General features: G+C 37.4%; 1 protein-coding gene across 6 annotated transcripts in view; it reads left to right on the top strand.

Moving 5' to 3' along the window:
• Positions 1–20,304, top strand: part of Kcnh7 (potassium voltage-gated channel subfamily H member 7) — a 458,805-nt gene that overhangs the window by 351,715 nt on the left and 86,786 nt on the right. The window lies entirely within an intron of this gene.

Here is a 20,304-nt window from a genome sequence, read left to right as displayed (position 1 = left end):
CCACAAGTAAGAGATGAGTGAAAGGAAAAAAATAAAGGCAGGGGGGTAGGTCACCGACAGAGTCCTGACAAGTCTTCATTAAAAGCATACCTGGCTGAATAGAAAAGTCATTTCTTTTTAACTCTTGACATCCAGTCATACTCTCTAGTGATTCAGTCATTATTTCAGCACACACACACACACACACACACACACACACACACACACACGCACACGCACACGCACACACACACACACACACACACACACACACACACACACACACACACACACACACACACACACACACACACACGGTTTGGGGAGACCACTGCATTACATTGCCAGTATTTTAAGGCAAATAATTTTTTTAGTATCTTCGAGTGAATTTTCCTTGTTATCCTATGAATAAACATAAATTTCATTTCTTTGCTGGCTAGTTTTGTCTTGGTTTTTGGTTTTTGACAAATGACACAAGCTAGGATGATCTGGAAAGAGAGAACCTCAATTGACAAAATGCCTCCATCAGAATGCTCTGTTTAAAAAAAAAAAAAAGTCTGTAAGGCATTCTCTTGATTGACAATGATATGGGAGGGCTCAGCCTACTGCAGTAGTGCCATCCTTAGTAGCTGTTCCTGGGTGACATAAAAATGCAGTATGAATAAGCTGTAGAGGAGCAAGCCAGGAATCAGCAGTCCTCCCCAGGCTCTGCTCTAGTTCCTGCCTCCAGATTCCTGCCGTGATTTACTGTCCTGATTTCCATCAACAACAGACTGCAACCTTCAAGGTGAAATAAACCCTTTCCTCCTTAAGTTGCTTTTGGCTGTGGTTTTTATCACTGTAATACGAGGCAAAATAGGATAACTTCTCATTTATAAAAGTTGAAAAAGAAGCAATGTTACTCAACCATGTTTAAGTTTTGAAAGTTAATTATTCTCCAGCTTAGACTTTCAGTTCTTCTTTACGTACTGATCCATTACTCTCATCAAAAAATGAATATGCTTACTTGAAACCCAGAAGAATTTATAAATCTCATAACTCTTCCACCTCAAAAGAAATTAAAACTCTGATATTCCAACAGCATAAAATGCAGCTGACCACTATGTATAGATACTGTTTAGCTAATAAATAGCAGGGATTATTTGTTCTAAGATAATGTTAGGTCAATTTATCAAAAGCATATAACATGAATTCAAGGCATCGAATGCATGTTTCTATAATGTAAAAGAGGTCTGTCTTGTTGGGCTTCATTCTCCAAGTCCCATCAGAAGGGGCTCCACTCTGTCAGGAAGAGAATTTTCCAATAACGAAGAGATTGGCATATCTAGAGTGCACTTCTTCTTCACCTGGCCTCATGGTTTCTGCGACCATGTCTGAAGCTTTTAAAAGAAAAGTTCCTCACAGGTTCTCTTTGTATCAGGTTCTGCTTCCATTTCAAAAGCACCAGAAAAGCCCTGGGAGCCACAATGATTAACGACCTGTTCTAGGGTTTAAACTGCTTTCTAAACTGTGACACCTTCCAGAGCACAAAAGAAATGCTGAAGTAGGTCAGGAGCTTAAACTGCCCAAGGGCCTACCTCATGCCAGCGGCAAGCAGAGTGTCGGAAATTAAATTAGTTCCAGAAAGTTCAATGGATTGTGATTCAGTGGCTTAATATCGAATAGGAAGGTAAGAAAATACAACTGCAATAAAGCCTTAACACTTCACTCATTCAGACTTTTTTGTAATGTTGAATTTGTATTAATCCAGGTGGTGACTTGGCTTGAAAACATTCTTCTCATTCTGTGACTTGGTTGATACTGAAATGGGGAGAGAGGTCCTTGAGTACAGTGGAGGCTAGCCTCAACTAAGCTTTAGCTTGGGAACTAGGGTGCAGAATAGTTAGTTATTCATGGTCACACAAGACGTACACAGAGTTTGTAGCTCTATGTTTTTGTCTTGTGGTTTGAAAGGATATAGTTCAAGGGCCACAAAATGGAGAGCTGAGAAAGAAGAACTCTTTTTTATAGAGTTATGCCTGGAAGCTTAACATAGAGAGATGGCAGAGATCTTTTTGCAGAACAGAAGTGGATCCTGGGAAGCAAGTGAGAGATGAACTGCTGCGGAGAGGTTTTTCCTAAGACTTATGCCAGGAATGGGGGAGGCAGGAGGAACTGAGTTAGTTGTCAGTCTATTCAGATGCTCATGTGGTGTCCAGGTGCTTCTCGGTTTCTGTCATGTCTACACACACACACACACACACACACACACACACACACACACACACACACTTGGGCTATTATGTTCCTCTAGGTAATGTGAAAGGAGAGGAAATATTACATCAAGCCAGAGCAGGAACCAGAGCCCCCTTTTGGTATTCTTGGCCTCTAGTCAGAGCTGAACTAAGGACATTTCTGACAAGAATCAAGGTCCTTGTCCCTAAATGGGCCTGACTATTTTCTGTCTCCTGTCCTCATCAGTGTGTGCTTAAAGAGGAAGAACTTATAAACTACATTAGAGGAAAGCTGATTATGAGATCAGAAACCAACATGATATCTTCCAGGATTGCTTTACCAGGGTCATAGTGTGCTAATTACAAATTTACATCAAATCACCACATCAGTAGATCGAATCTGAATCTACAAGAAGCTTACCAGTGAGGTAACACATGATCCTCTACGCTCTTCAGCAAGTCATAGCTGCTTGTAGGAAGGTCCATTCCAGATGTCTACATAGTACTGTCAAGAATGATGAAAAAGAAATGATGATGTAACTGGCCAAAGGAGATGGGCATAGCTTCTTACAGAAGCCTAATTTTCCATGTCAAAGGAATGATTCACCCTGCCTAGTGCACACTACCGGTCATCCAGTGTCACATCTATGTACCATCACCATCACCATATCCAGCCTAGTGCATCTTAAATGCTGTTTCCAAAAGTTTTTCCTTAACCGGAGGTAACGTCACACAGTGGTACACTGTACACTGTTCTACTGTTCCCTTACCTTTGATCGTATCAGGACAGTTATGAGGTTTGTGTGGTTAGGCCGTGACAGTCTTCCTCTGCTACCTTAAAAGCTCTGTGAAAACAGAAATGTTATAAGTTACTTCCTAAATCAATTATGGAGTTTCACTTTCAAAACCAGAGTGGTATATCCTTGTCGAACAACACAGAGAGAGAGAGAATAAGAATTGGAACAAAATGTTTTTGCACCATTTACTTTTCTTCTTCTTCTGTGTGTTTTGCTCTGCAAAGATGGAAATGACAGAAATGGTTTTTCAGGGGACCATCTGTAGCAAAATAGGAAATAAAAAAGCAAAACACCCTCTCCTTTTTCCGTTCTCTCCCTGAAGCCTACTGAACACAACTCTGTTGACTTTGTTTATTCAAGACTCCTCCCTGTGGTGGTGTGGAGGGGAAAGGCAGCTGGAAATGCATGGAAGGTGCTGGGAATGCTACCAGCCAATCAGCCTGCACACTAGCAGCTCTGCCTCCCCTTGGGTTTGTCTGTTGTGCTCTCTTTGAAGACACATTGTGCTCTGAGCATTTCTGACATGCAAGGCTTGACATCCTTCAGGCTGAGTAAGAGGTAACAAAAACCTGCAGAATCTCCAGAATGACCATAGTTTCCGAGTTAACAGTTGTTTGGGGTCAGGTAAGAGTCCCCTACTTCTCTTTTGCTGTCTTGAATACAGTTTTTCTTAAAAATCAGGTACAATGGTACCACTGAGGGACAATGTTTATGTGCTCATTGAAGTTCTAGACATCTTGTTTTCATCTGAGGTATCAAAACCATAAATAAATCGGATGGTCTGCTTCGAACCCAGGAGCGTTTTTATTGCTATAATAAAGGGCTGTTGCAAATGTGATGCTTTTGTGAATAAAACCATTCTCAGCTCTTAGAAGGTGCATTTCTACCAGAGGTGATAATGGGAACTTACCTTGTGTATCTTTAAACTTGCAAATATTTCCTGGAAAGATACTCTCTTCTCAGCTCACAAGGAAATGAAACCTTGTGTTTCACCATCATTACGTAGTAAAAATCATAATGGGTTAACAATTGTCTCATCAATTATTTCAAGATTAGCTCTGCTTAAAGATTTCTGAAAGTGTATTTAATAGAGTGCACTAATGAACCTATGCTATTAACGATAAAGAGCAAGTGATATATTGCTTAGTAAAGTGGGAATAATTTTAAATGAACTTTCATTAGTTTAAGATTTATAACTTTTATTTTAAATATGCATAGCATTAAAAATATAAAATCTGCTTCAAAAATTAACTCATTTTAGCATCTGTATTGATAATAAGGAAAATGATAGTTCTAAGATAATGAAGTTTTTTGAATTACTAAATGGATTAAAGTGATCTGAAGGACTATTTGACAGTAATGCTAAGAAAATTTTAATATTTTGATATAGCCTTTGATATAACAAATATGCTTCACCATAGTAATACTGAAAGTTTGTTCTGTGTATAGAGTTCCAGTGTAATTTGCATCAGAAAGTTTAAGGATATTATTTCAACAAGTTACATTTGAAAAGACTAAGGACTGATGAATTGAGTTTCATTAACGGACAGCAGGCTCCCTAATGAGATACAGTACTCTGAAGGCTTCATCCAGATTTTGGGTGTTCAGAACAGGCTTCCAGTCAGCCTCACTGAAGGCAAACTGCTTCCCACAAAAGGGTCTTCTCCAGTTGAAGCTCTTTTGGGTTAACGTATTCTTGGTGGAATTATCTCACCCATTGATTGCTGCCCTGGGAATTTGAGTGTTCCTACAAACTAATGTCCACCAGACAAGCAGCAGCAATGCCCAGCTGGCTCTTTGTCCCCCATGGGAAATTTTCTCAGTTAGAGCCTGGTAATTGTTTAGTGCAGCTGCTGCCATTTCAAGGGTGCCAGCTCATCTGAGCCAACTGTATGCACAGAGCCATGACTCATGAGGCTGAGAAAGCACACATCAGGGCGGGTGGGGGACTTCAAGGACTCCATTTTTAAAATTGCCTTTTTCTTTGTCTACTATTTGAGAGAAAAAATCACAGTGAAAGGTACTTATTTAAGCAGTATAAATATCCTATATACTCGTGCATTTCAGCTATAGAAGTGCATTATAATCTTGCTGTTTTTGAAAGCGCTCCCTGTATACATCTCAGCAGTTACTTAACTTATCTCTACTGTATGTGTTGCAATAACAAGTATATTGTAAGAACTGTAGTTTCTTACACACACACACACACACACACACACACACACACACACACACACACACAGATACAGGGTAAAGAATCAGCCTGATATTCAGATTGAAGAAAACTCTGATAGAGAATGGCTACAGAAGCCCGAGTAACTGGCCTCATGCCATAATAGCTGGCAGGAGGGTTTGCTATGGAGTTTCCAAAAATATTCTAGGAATACCAGAAATACATTCTTGTCAGGGGCGGGGGGTTGGGGAAGAAGGATCATTACTCTGAGGCAATTTGAATTCATTAGGGCTTTATTGTCAATTAGAGATAGCAATCTCTTCTGGGATATTACTTGCTTCAGTAGTATGTAAATGGCATAATTACAGTGTCGTCCTACTACACATACACTTAGTTGTCCCAAGGGATCTATAGTATATATGACAGGATGATAGTTTTGACACATCAAGTACTTTTGTTGAGTAAGAAATTAACCTCAGTCTTAATGTCTAGAACAATAACATTTGCAACCTCACATCTCTATGGGTTGTGGACTGAGGACAGACTTCCTGGAGTGGCTGTGGCTCACTCTGGATCGTTTGCAAGGCTGAAAAAGGGAGTCTGTAAGTCATGGCATCATTAAAGAGCCCATTAGTCATGACTGAAGGCATCTCTAGGATGAACTAGGAAATGATCTGTTTCTGTACATGTAGGGATATAGGACTCAGAAATATTCTTTCTAAGTTGTTCTTGAGATTTCCATCAGGACTTCCTCTCACCACTTTTACTCTGGAGGCAAAGATGGAGTGAGAATGCCCAATGCAAAGACACCATCTATTTGTGTTAGTATTAGAAGTAATCCCCCTGCATTTGGCTACATGCTGTCACTAGGGTCATGTATATAAATCCAACCTTCATTCTTGAGGACAAGATTGCAAAAGGCTTGAGTACTAAGAAGCAGAAATCACTAGGGAGCACCTGATAGACTGCTTGCCATGTGGAAGGACCATCTTAGTTTAAGGATCCAGCATTTCTCCCCAGAAATATGAAGCTCTCACATCAAGTTATTTTCAGAATCACTAATTTTAATATATTGTAATAAAATACCTTTATTCTGATAAAATGGTCCTTAACAACTGAAAATCTGAATATGTAATTTAATTATTGACTGTTCATCAGGAAAATGCTTAATATTATTATGGCCTATGATACCATTTACATACACTATACAAATATAGTACTAGATGGTCTTCAATTTTTAACGTGTGTGTGTGTGTGTGTGTGTGTGTGTGTGTGTGTGTGTGTGTTTACACATGGGGGCAAATGGGTGGGCAGAGCAGGCTTATGGAAGTTAAGAGGATAACCTGTGAAAGTTGGGTCCCTCCTGCATTCATGTGGGTTAAAAGGCTCAAACTCAGATGGACTGATAGTCTTGGTGGACAGTTCCCTTATTTGCTGAGCCTTCTTGTTGGTCCTAAATGGTCTTTAAGATCTTGGGCTTTAAAAACAAACAATGAAAGATCTCACAGCGGTTCTGCGATTCAATTTTATGACCCTGGAATGTTTATTCAACTTGTGGGCATTCAATTTCTTCACTGAAAACAAGAAATTGATAAAAATTGATGTGGAAATTGAGAAAAAATATTGCTGGGTATATCTCTTTACAAAACAGTGTGTAGCTCTTAAAAGAATTCTGCAGTGCTGCTACTATAGGTTCCTCATTATTGTGAGGAACCACTTCATAGAAAACTGTATTAACAACACAAACTGATATTCTGAGCTCATTTTTAACTAACTCTGATGTTCCTTTTTCTAAAAATCTTTGCCCTTAGACTCCTTTATTACTGAGGATTTCTTAATGCCTATAAAGAGTTTTCATTAAATCCAACCTTATTTGCTTCCCTCCAATATCTCCCAATCCCATCTATGCTTTTCATCAAGCACTCTTTAAAAGAAGCGGGGGGAACCCCACAAGTCCACTTAATGCAGCTTCTATGTACATAGGTATAAAACCATCTGCCAGGGCATGTATTGCCTCTCAGAGCTTACATAGGACTTTCCTCCTGTTACCCACAGCTCCTCAGATAAGTGTGGGACTTCACCAACCCCTAACCTACTCATTGTAGAATGTTTTGTTATCTTGTGTGGTTATTATACATGCAGTCAAAGCCTCAGTGACCTCATGTGTGCAATGGCCAGAATTATTATTTCACTCCCGACGTCTATTCCCTGTGGATCTTACAATTTTATTCCCATGCCCTCTTCTGTAATGATCTCTGGACTTTGGAGGGAGGAGTGTCAAATAGATGCTCCATTTAGAGTTGAGCACCCCACGGTCTCTTACTCTGTCTTGGTGGACAGTTGTGGGTCTCTTTGTTAATTTCCATCTACTACAAGAGAAGCTTTACTGATGAGGGTTGAGATGCACCACTCTATGGGCATATTAATAAGAAAATAGAAGTCAGTTTATTACTATGTATGTAACAGAATGAAGACACTCGATTCTCTCATAGGTCCTATGACCTAGCCAACTGTGGAACTTTCACCCAGTTAATTGCCTAAGGTATATCTTGTGGAATAGGCTTTAGATGGAGTCAGAAAGTGAGTGGTACTCTTACAACAATCACGCCACAATTGCAACAGTGTGTTTCCTCAAACTTTAATTTGGAGAACTCCAATGTATCCTTAATTCAAGGAATTATTTTCCCTTAAGAAGGCTCTACACACTTAATTCTGCACTAGGGAACTCTTCTCAGTCTTCTCCAGCCACTGTGACTAATACTCTCATGGGAAAAAGCACATTTACTTTCTATTTCTTAACATCAAGTGCTGTTCAGTTACACTGTGAGCCTTACTAAAATGTGAGCGCTTCGAAAGTAAACGTAAATGTTTTACTTCTGTATTCATGGAACCTAGCTCAGTGTCAGCACGGAGTCTGATTTCAGTAAATCTGAGTTGAATGGTTTAATGAATGAATGATTTGAGAGATTTCAATATAGACTCTTTCTTCTCTACTTGATTCTGCCTCCCATACCTACTGGAAACAGAGGCTTAGTTCCATTAGCACTTCTCTTCTATTTGTTTGAAGAGCCAGCTGCTTGAACAAGAGTTCCTTAGATCAAAGAACATGCATTTCTACACTAGTAGTCCTTAAGATATAATTTAGGTAAAAGTCAGTACTTCACTGACTTCCTGTTACTTTGTGTTTTGAAGTCCATTACTTCATAATAACTACATCATTTCACAAGCCTGTCTATTGCTCGCAGCCTTCCTTACAAATCCGTTTCCAAAATTTCATTTGTTCCGCCTGCTCACTAACATTTCCAAACACAAATGTGTATATCTAAACATGCATGTACACATATAATTCACCTATATGTCAACATTAGAATATAATAGCACATCAGAGTAACTATATTGATTTTGCTACTGTTACTTGTTAAAATTCATATTTCTAAGCCTTTCTGGTACTCTAAAGGCAAAGGGTAGGAAGCCAGCCTTTGTAAAGCCTGTGAGACCATGTTTGCACATTACAAATATTTGAGGATGATGACCCTCGATGCTGACTTTCTAGGTTACAAAGTTCTAAGAAATAAATTTCTCTTGTTTATAAGTCTGTAGGTGGCCAACATTTGTGCATACATGTCCAATTTTCCCTGTTGAACTAGCATGATAAATTACATGTACAATGCAGTTAACATTGCTTTCATAAACTTTAGTTTATAAAAAAATCACTTTAACTTCTCAGTGGCTTGATAACTTCTGCTTACAATCCCAACAACTGACAGTATGCTCTCTTTTGCAGGCCCTACTATGGAATACTTTAGGCTGAATTTTTTTTCTTCTAATTTCTTGTAAATTTCTAGAACACAAATTTCCACTGCCATAGGAAAGAAAAAGCAAAATTTATTCTTGAAGACAAACAGAATTATTTGGAAATAACATGATAATTATAAGCCTCATTCCACCAGAAGGGATGTAAGAAGAGGCCCATTGACTGATGTGTTTTTCCATTTTGTAGCAGGCATTCTCCTTTAACATCCTGTATTGCTTGTATTTAATAGTCATTTAGTATATTTGAATCAATGCTCCTCATTTCAGAACGCATTGTTTAAAATATTAATATTGGGCTAACTTGATGTTCCTTTTCTCTAAAATATTGAATAAACAACCAAAAAAGCCATGGAGTCTAATTTGTATTAGCCAGCTACCCCTGGGTATGGAATCTGCCCTAGAATGTGTTTATTAGACCGAGTGTCACTCCATTGAATCAACTTGATTGTTTTCCTCTCCCGGAAGCTATCATTTCTGGCTACCTTCCTGTCAACAGGGACTTCCTTCCCAATGCTGGGATTTTGTCACACATGAGTTTATACAGGTCTAGTGCATACTGTTACATCCTCCATGAGTTCCTAAGTGCTTGTGGACTGATGTATCTGGAAAATGCTGTTTCCTTGAAGTCATCTATCACCTCTGGTTCTCACAGTTTTCCCACCCCCACAACCACCCAGATCCCTGAGCATTGAGAGGAGGGATATGCTACAGACATCCCACTTAGGGCTTAATATTCAAAGTCTCTTATTCTCTGCACATTGACCAGTTGTGGGTTTGAGTATTAATTACTATCTACTGCAAGAAGAAGCTAATATGATGAGGGTTTAGTGGTGCACTGATCTCTGGGTGTAGCAATAGGTCATTAGGAATCATTTATTGATGTGCTCATTTAGCAGAATAAGAGTAGTATGTATTTTCATAGGGCCAATGCTTACCTAGCTACATATTCTTGGCTTCATTGATAAGTGTCAGATACAGGTTCTATCTCATGAAGCAAGTCTTAATCCAATCAAACAATGATTAATTACTCTTACAATGTTTATGCCACAATTGCAGCAGTGGGCATATCTTATAGGCAGGTTGTTTTGTAGGTGGGTGATATCAATGATTATTTTTTCCTATGGTAGCATGTATAGTACCTTCAAGCACTATGAACAGTATACAACCATGGCAAAGCTTCCAGTTGAATACCATGTAGTTTTTTCCATGTCCCGTGACAAGTGTGTGGTACCTTCAACAATAGGGTCTCACCATCAGGTTGTGGAGGGTAACCAATACCATTAGCTACAGCGTATAATGTTTGAGGAAGTCTCCAGGATCCCACTGACCAGCAACTCAAAATTTTACTAGAGTATGAAATCCAGAAGTTTGGAGAAACACTATTTTAGATGCCAATGTAGAATGCAGGCTTTTGAATACTTTACATGTGAAAAGCTTAAATAATTTATCAATGAGAGTAAATTAGTAAGAGTTATTTAAGATACAAGATACACTAAAGGACAATATCCCCTATTTGTTATTTGAAATTTGAAAGATCTCAAAAGAAATAATTCATATGTTTTGCTATTCATCCATGTTCAACAGAAAATTAAAATGATAATTTCAAATACAAAGGTGAGTTTTAAAGAAAATCTAGAAAATTTATATACTGGTAAGACATAAAAGCTACAATTAAGAAATCAAGAAAAGCAATGCACATACACAATTTTTTTACACATTTAATGAGCTGGCTATTACTGGGAAAATTGTGCTTCCCACAAGGAGGCACACAGTGGCTTGATTTCCATCTGTTCCTTGAATGCATGATGCTGTATGTTTTAGTTAGGTATTAACAGATTCATGCTTCCACCTAGGAGGAATAAGAAATCTTAAAAGGTTTCTTTTTTGCAAAAACATCAAAGCTGATTAGACATAAGGTATAATATCAGCCAAAATGAAATTTGTGACCATTTAGAATCAAGAAAAATGACCTCCCATGAAGTTATCCCTGAGAAGTGATGTGAAAATCAGGATGCTAATGATTACTCATACTAAGTTCCTGCTTCTTTACCAAGTCTTCTAAATAAGCTAAAATATCATCTTTATTTCTCTTCATTTATTTTAGATCATGCATGTGCTTATTGGTAGAAAGTTACTACAGAAGTCAAAGGTGATTTTTTTGTAATGAGTTACATCTAAATTCTTCTGTATGACTTGAATAAATGTTGTTAAAAGACTGTGTTTGATAGCACTATCTCACTGGCACCCCCAGGTAACCTTCGGGTATAACTATCTCTAGATTATGATAGAATCGGTCTCATATTTAATTCACAGAACCAACATGGATTTTAATAGAATATTTGATACTTTTTCCTCTCTTAGCAGATCAGTGTCTTATTAGGGTTTCTATTCCTGTGAAGAGACAACATGACACTGCAACTCTTATAAAGCAAAAACATTTAATTGGGATGGCTTACAGTTTCAGAGTTTTAGTCCATTATCATCATGGTGGGAAGAATGACAGCATGCAGGTAGACATGGTGATGGAGAGGGGCTGAGAGTTCTACATCTTAATCTGCAGGCAGCAAGAAGTAACAGTGACACACTGGCCAGGCTCCAGCTTCTGAGACCTCAAAGCCACACCTACTCCAAAAAGGTCACACATCTGAAGAGTGCCACTCCCTGTGAGCCTACAGGGGCCATTTTTATTCAAACCACCATGCTCAGATAATATATAATTAAGATCAAATTATTTTTATAGTTTTCTCTTATCATATAGTTTTATTCCATGTCTTAAGGTTAAGATATCTATGTAATCATTTATTTTTAATATTGCTATAGTTTGTACTTGCAATACTATTTTTTGTGATCAAGTCTCCCTATTATATTAGGGAGTACCTTGAATCCTAGAAAGACATTTTTCAAAGGATCTTTTAATTTTAAAATGGTAAAACATAACTTCTCACATAATCAGCCTATTTAACCTTACATGTACTTGAACACTTGGATCACAGGTTAGTCATCCTGTAGAAAATATTAGTGAGTATTGCATGATTACAATGGATGTAGAGTGACTTCAAATATAGAAAACTGAGTAACATGGTTAAAGTTTTAGGGTCATTTAAAGTCTAAAACATATCTCTATAACCTAATTCATAAATTCTTTCCTGCACCATTTGGATTTCTGCTAATCCTTTTGTTATGGAAGAAAGCAGAAGATAGTGGTAGACAGAAGAACAGGGGAGAGAGAGAGAAAGAAGGAATACAAAACAAAAATGGGCAGAAGGGTTAACAGCAAGTTCTTTGGAAGTCATCTATTTTTGCTTTTTGTGGTTATACTAGTTGGGCTACTGATACACTGGCATTTGTAATCCTTGTTCTTCTGGGTCCCCAATGAAATTTGTCACCTCTCCAAAAAGAACAAGTCCAGAAGGCACATGAGAGACTTCCAGGAATCCGTTACTAATGAAAATGGCTTGAGTAAACCCTTGCCGTTAGAATAAATTATCATAGACTCTTAGCCAACTGCTAGCCATCAGACATGGTCCAACCAAGTAAGACTCATCAACTACCCATTAGACAGAGACAAAGCAATGGAATTTGCTCATTTCTCATTTGAAGATTTTGCTGGAAGGAAAGGCTACCCTATATTTATAGAACACAATATGATGCTTTGATATGCATCTCCATTGAAGAATAATAAAGATGACTAATTAACACATCCATCTCCCACAAAATCTCAGTTCACATCTGACAGTTAGCAGAGCTTTCGCCTTGGGAGTTTTCAGAATCCTTTTGTCAATTTGGGAATCATCTATTCCTCAGGCAGGAGGCCACTCTTGATTTCAGTGTGACCTTGAGCACAATTTCTACTAGCAATACTGTTGTTGTTTGTTATTATTTTTTGATAATTTAATACAGTATGCTTTATCATATTTTTCCTCACTTCCAACTCCATCCAGATCCTCAACCCTTTACTCCCCACCCTGATCTATGTTCTTACTATTGAAATAGAAAGAAAGGAAAAGAAGAAATGCCATTAAAAACATGGAACTTGTTTAGTATTGGTCAACTATACTACTGAGCATGGGGCCTCCGTGGTGGTGTGTGGTTGATTTGCTCAGTGTTGCTCCATCGAAGAAAACTGATTTTCACTCTCATAATATCTATCAATAGCAAATAACTTATTAGCTCTTAGGAGTGGGACTTTGTACCTACCTCTCCACCTCTATTTTGGGACTTTATCTGGTTTGAGCTTGTCCAGGTCCTACACATCCTGTTACAGTAAATGTAAGTTCACACGTGCATCAGCCTTATTGTGTCTATAAAATGCTGTTTCCTTACACATGTATGCCACCCCTGCCTCTTAGGATCTTCCTGTCCCTTCCTCCTTGTAGATCTGGGAGGCTGCAGGAGATGAGTGTGATGCAAACACCTCCCTCAGGACTAGCACTCCAAGTCTCTCACTCTCTGTACTTTGTTGTCATGTGGTAGGTCTCTGTGCTAATTAGCACCTATAGCAAGAAGAAATTTCCCTGATGAGGGTTGAGTGCTGCACTGACCTGGGTATCTAGTATCTCTAATTATGTTTTATCTTCTTTTCACGGATTCCCTCCTCTTCAGTCCTCATCTTTTCTACCAGAGACAGAGTTTCTGTGTCTTTCCTTTCTTTCTCTCTGCTTATCTCAGTCCCTGTCTCTGACTATTACATGATGATTAAAAAATGTGATTGTATGCCAGGCGGTGGTGGCACACGCCTTTAATCCTAGCACTCAGGAGGCAGAGCCAGGTGGATCTTTGTGAGTTCGAGGCCAGCCTGGTCTACAGAGCAAGATCCAGGAAAGGTGCAAAGCTAAACAGAGAAACCCTGTCTCGAAAAACCAAAAAAAAAAAAAAGTGATTGTAGTCCCTAGACATCCACAGAAAATTATGTTCTAAGTCATGTGTGTGTAGAGGGAGGGCCCATGTGAGTGTGGGGGTAGGCTTATGTGTGTAGAGTGTGCACACAACATGTGTACATGTGTGTGTTGAAGTTGGATGTGTTCTTTGGTGGCTTCCCACTATTATTTGAGACAGGGTCTCTCATTGAACTTTAGACTTATCAATTTGGCTAGACTGGCTAGCCAATGAACTGTAGGGATCCACTTGTCTCTGTTTGCCCACAGTGCTAAACTGGCAAGTGCATGTCATCATGCCCTTCTTCTTAATTGGGGTTTTTAATGTCTTAGGTAATAGATGACTCGGAAAAATCTGATAAAGGGAGTGAACACATATTTCCCAAGAAACATATATCTCCATATAAACCAACATGTATGTTTCATACCTTTAAGAACAGAGGTTTTATCAGTTAACATAGAAAACACAATGCCAAACCTAATTTATAGCAGAACCTAGACCTATGTGTATCTGATTTTTACAATAATATGTACTCAAATACACACACACACACACACACACACACACACACACACACACACACACACACACACACACACACACACACACACACACACACACACACACTCCTCTACAGGCCAATTTCAAACCTTAGAAAATCATTTGAATTCAGAATGTCAAATGATTGTGCTACTTTGTTTTAACTTTGTATTTGCTTAAAAAAATCAATTTCTTCGTGACAGATTTGAGATGGGATTCTTCTGCATATTTCTTATTTGAATATCTAGGTAGTCATCATTAGAGAATGCCTGCTTTTATGGTAGTTACTCAGTTTAGCTCAAATCATGTGCTAAATATCTGGGGAGTATAAATCTTTCCTGGTGCTGTACGGTCGATCTGATTCATTTTGCTGCTCAGTACTCTTCCCAGTGGATAGAAACAAAGCCAGCCTATTAGTTAAATAGAAGTCCCAAGTCAAAGGTAAATAACAGGTGAACCGACTCCTCTAACAGTGCAGCATGGCAGTTAATGACTGCCAAAGTACTGCCTAATCTTTTGGAAGGCTTAATCATTCCCTACTGCACTTTTCAAAAGCAAAAAGTAGTTATTAATCCTGGTCTTCACACACACACCCAAAAAAATCTTCAAAGTGGAACTCCATTGAATAAATAGTGCTGTTTCATATAAAGACTTCAGTTATATATAACACGAAACTGTTGGAAGTTCAACAAAGAGCAATGTGTTAGCAAGAAGAAAAAAAAATGCAGTTGGTAAAAAAAAATTTTTTAGTCTATATGAAACTGTACATTTAATTGGTAGTTTGTGGGGAAAGAACATAGAAGTGTCGCTCCGGACACCACGGAATCTTAGTCTTACACGTGAGTTGTTATTTCTCTCATCTTTCATTCTTCTCTTTGAAGAAAATTCTTATAATAGCTCAATTAATCACATTTTATCTTTTTAAAGTATGGCATTGCTCAAGTATGTAGGAAATGTTGGCTCTTTTAAGGAAATGGAATTGACTGGGTACCAGATATTTCTAGTTAATGGACTCTCACATTGATAAACAAATATTTACCTACCTAGTATTTCATTTCCTAAAACAATAGTTCCAAAGCACTTTCATGATTAATTTTGACTTAAATTTTTATTATTTGAAAAATACACAATATTTCACATTATTAAAATGTATTTGCATTTAGACCACTTAAATAATGCAAAGGACAATAGAAATAATCCCATAGTATTTTTGAACTCATTGTTTGTTTTCTGAAAGAAGATAAGTACAATATAATTAAGGAAATAATTTATTGTCAGTTTTAAATAAAAAAGATGAAACTAGGGATAAGATTCCAAATATATATTATGTTATATATACATGATACTTCTTGATATTCTAGAATTATTTTAAAGTGTTTATAGTCAAACATTTTAAACACACTGTAAAATAGGGAGATTGTTATTTAATCACCCTGTTCCAACATAAACTAATTATAGTGAGCATTATGCATAATCAGACTTCCTTCTCTTCATAATCCAGGCCATATTGAAGAAAATTCTAATATTACAATCTGATATCCCATAATCCTAAATGATAATAAAAATTTTTTTTTTGAGACAGGGTTTCTCTGTGTAGCCTTTGCTGTCCTGGAACTCACTTTGTAGACCAGGCTGTCCTCAAACTCACAGAGATCCACCTGGCTTTGCCTACCGAGTGCTGGGATTAAAGGTATGCACCACCACCGCCGGTATAACAGATATTTTTAAAGCATAGCTACAGGGGCTGGAGAGACGGCTCAGTGGTGAAGAACACTGGCTGCTTTTCCAGAGGACCTGCATTTAACTCCCACATTCACTGGGCAGCTCATAACCATCTATAACTCCTATTCCAGGGCATTAGATATCCTCTTCTGGCTTCTGTGAGCACCAGACATGCACACTGCACAAACGTATGTACATGCAGAATATTCACATATATAGAATAAAATAAAATAAAAATAATTTTAAAATAACTACAGATGTCATTCACCTAAAAGCAAGAATTGTCACTAATTTGTCTCTAAAGGCACCACAGTGATTTCTTCTCTTCTGTAATCTATGTCCCCTGACAAGAGGTAGAGAATATCCTTCCACATTCTTGAATTTGCACTGACCTGCTTCTGCTCTGACTATGGAATACACACACACACACACACACACACACACACACACACACACACACACACATACACATGCACGCACGCATCTGAACACTGAGAAGGCTAGCAGTTTCTGTTATTGAAATTGGAGAAGCAAAGAATTGAAGGAGGAAAGGAAGGACTAGAGTGAAAGAAAGGGAGACGAGGAAACAAAGAGGAGAGAGAGAACATGAGAACAAAGCTCCCTCAGCATAGTGGGTGAGTTCTGCACTGCAGTCAGCCTTAACACAGGGTATCACTAAAATAACCCCAGCTGTCATCACACAGCACAGAAATCCTGCACTCTAAACCCCACCTTCATTCACATCTGATAGACAAAACTACAAATAATTAACATCTACTCTTTTAAGTCACAAAACTTTGGCTTAGTTTGTTGTAAGGAACAGGCAACTAAATCAATTTTAGTCCAAATTAAAATTTTTCCAGGTGGTATACAAATACTTTCCTTTAATTGGTATGTCTAAGCCATGATGTAGATTATCCTATAATTCTAAACCATGATGAAAATGCTTTATATAAATGATAATAAAAAACTTCCCTGTTTTATTATATAATTCATTAAAGTTATGTGATGATATGATAAGGTATGAATGATGGTATGATAGAGTACTTCCATACAGAGTGGTGATTTGGACATATATTAATATCACTGTACCTACCACATAAGTGAAGAAACTGAGATCCAAAGAGAGTAATGACTTAACAGAAAAAAATCATACCTAATACACAAGTTAATGCACAAGTTAAAAAAACTGTAATGTAACATTTGATTTCATACCATCAAAATGCACCCCACTGTATATAACAAAAGGCAACGGTTCTATGTTGAGGTATATTATATTGCAATATACTAAATAAGCTACTATTCTAAGCCCAGTTCCAGAGATAATTTAGTTATATAATCACTGGATGGAGATTTCAATAATGTCCTAAAGTTAACTTTAAGTAAACAAAACCTTGTAGAGTTACAAAGTAATGCCTTTTAAATTGGCTTTCAAAGGCCAAAAAGAGCAGTGTTTGCCTTAAGGATTATGTTAGATTATCCTGAAACAGCAATTAAATCTTTGAGGGTTGTAACACCATTTTTCTTTTTCAAAAAGGCATGAAGTTTTGAAAAGAAAAACCATGACTTTATGTATTAGATTGGCCCATGTCAAGCAGCCAAGGTTCAATTTTTTGAGATACAGAATTGTCAAATATTAACAGTTTAAGTTCACAGATGTTAAGTATTTTATAACTTATCTGTTTCTACTTTTGTCATTTTATTAGTTTCCTGTGGCTGCAGATAATAAAGTATTAAAAAGTGTTTTAAAACAAAGAGGTTATATTCCTTCATAACTTTGGATCCTACATGCTCCAAATTAGAGTATTAACACACTGTTTCCTTCTTGAAAGTCCAAGGGGAAAGACACACCTCTTTCCGTCTTGGGCCCTGCTGTGGTAAGACACACTTGGCTATCATTGACTTGCAGGTCCCTCTGCCACCACTAACCTGTGGGATTTTCTGCATGTGTCTTTGTGTTTCTGCATCTGAATCTCTTCATTTATGAAAACATCAGTTATTGTACCACTCTGGCCTCATTTTAACTTGATGCTACCTATAAAGGCCATATTTCAAAATAAGGTCACATTTACAGATGCTGTGGATTAGGACATAAACATGTACTTGGGATGTACAAATTAAGTCATAATAGTCATATTGAGAGGTATACGCCAAGCAATTTTAACTTAGGTTTTTAATATTATAATTATGAATAACATAAGTCACATGGCTTCTGTAATACATATACTTCCCTTTGAAAGGAATTTGCATGTTAAATGTAAGAAATCTTGCCCTAAAGCTTGATCCTGAGGTCTGTGCCCCATCCCATTAGATTCCCCATAGCCTCACCATGCCTTCCCACTACTGTCCTCCACTGCTGTTTCCCTTGTTTTACATTTCTGCATAAATGCTTATAATTCCTCAGGATGCAGCATCTTATTTTATGCTTCCTTGACATCAAGGATGCTGTCCTTCTTCCTGCAATGTGCTTTAGTTTCAATCTCCTCATGCCCCTACAGTATGCACTTGTAACTTGTGTTCAAAGTCTCTACATAGCAGCCATCTTTTCCTGACTCTTCTGTGAAAATCCTCTATCCCACCACAGCACCCTTCTCACCTTCAGACGTTGAGTGAAGTGGGGCTCAAACAAACAAACAAACAAAAACCTACCATTCTTCCCCAGTATGATGATATCAGAAACAGTGTCCATCTAAACATCAGATGTCAGTATAGAAGGGACAGAGTTCAAGCCACAGAAGTTCCAAGGTGCTGTGTGTATTCTAATTCATACTTCTAATAGATCAAGCATTGGTGCCCCTTGTTGGGGGTTGTATTGGAAGCATGCCACCTAAACACTGGGCAATCTCAGACAGTATCTCCTTGTAAACAAACTGTTTTGTTGTCCTTGCTATTTTCTTTACATACTCTTTGGTGAGGAAAATTATAGGTTTGGAGTGTAGAAAGATCTGCTTAGCTTAAAAGTGCCAGCCTTCCTTTGTTGGAGCAGCCCATGAGCATGCAGGAACCTAAGATTAGGGGCTGAAAAACCAGAACACATCCATATTTTTTAGATTTTGACAGCCAAAATAAAGTTTTTAAATTTCACATGTACAAAATAGGGAGACCATGTTTTATGAGAAAGGCACATTGGGTTACATGGCAGCTTGAGAGCTGATCCATACTTTCCAACCAAGATGTCATATGCTAGCTTTCTAGGCTGAATAAAATGACGGTAGTGTTCTATATAATTTGATCTTTCCAAGAGATAAATAAAGAGATATTAAGCTAAACATTTTACTCACTCAGATCTAGAAAGTGGTGCACGTTGTAGATTCTAAGGATTTTTAATAATTTATAAAATATTGCATCACTTTTCTCTGTATTGAACTCTCTGAACTGTCCTTATGCATAGCTTGCCTTTTTCATAATAGTTTGAGGTAACTTTATATTTCCTACATATATATGTGAATTCAGATTTACTGTGCTCTGGATAAATAAACAGATTAGGCTCTTGTTTTCCAAAGCTATTTAAATTAGTTTAGCTATTATATAACCATTTTTGCCTATTTTAACTGAATTCCTGTGTTATGCTTAATAGTTATGTCATATTGTATTTGGGGTTAACTTTTCAAGTCTATTTTAAGTGAGGGATAATAACTTGTTGCATGAGGAAACAATGAATGAGATATAACAATAAAAATAAAATTGAATATTAAAATAAGCCCCAGAAGAATCATTAGCATAGTTAAGATAAATTCAATATATATAGAATTTCCAAAAATATAAAAAATAAATAAAATACCAACAGAGATCTGGGATCTACATAATAAATCCAATGATATATTTGCTATTTAGAAGAGTCTAGTTCATATACTTCATACATTGAGTCATTGTGCACGTGTGTGATAGGAGGAGTGCAATATTGCTCCTCTCAGGTCCCTTAAAAAGTCTCACTGCATGACACATTATATAGATGAAATCCCTTATGTTTTGATTTTTGGTTTTTTTCAATTTGTATGTAGAAATCAAAGAATCAAGAATTTACTTTAGACATCACTCAAGTTTAGCTCTAATATTCTCAGATAAACAAAAGCTATAAGCTAAATTATTTTAGTTTACCTGATGCTTTATTAAGAGAGTATATCTTAGTGTTTGCATGCCCCTTAGTAGATAAAATTCTTATGACAACTCCAGTTAATAATCTGAAAAATTC

This window comes from Onychomys torridus, chromosome 4 (genome assembly GCF_903995425.1).
Source record: "Onychomys torridus chromosome 4, mOncTor1.1, whole genome shotgun sequence".
Classification (NCBI taxonomy): domain Eukaryota; kingdom Metazoa; phylum Chordata; class Mammalia; order Rodentia; family Cricetidae; genus Onychomys; species Onychomys torridus.
This window is presented reverse-complemented; position numbering and strand designations above follow the sequence as displayed.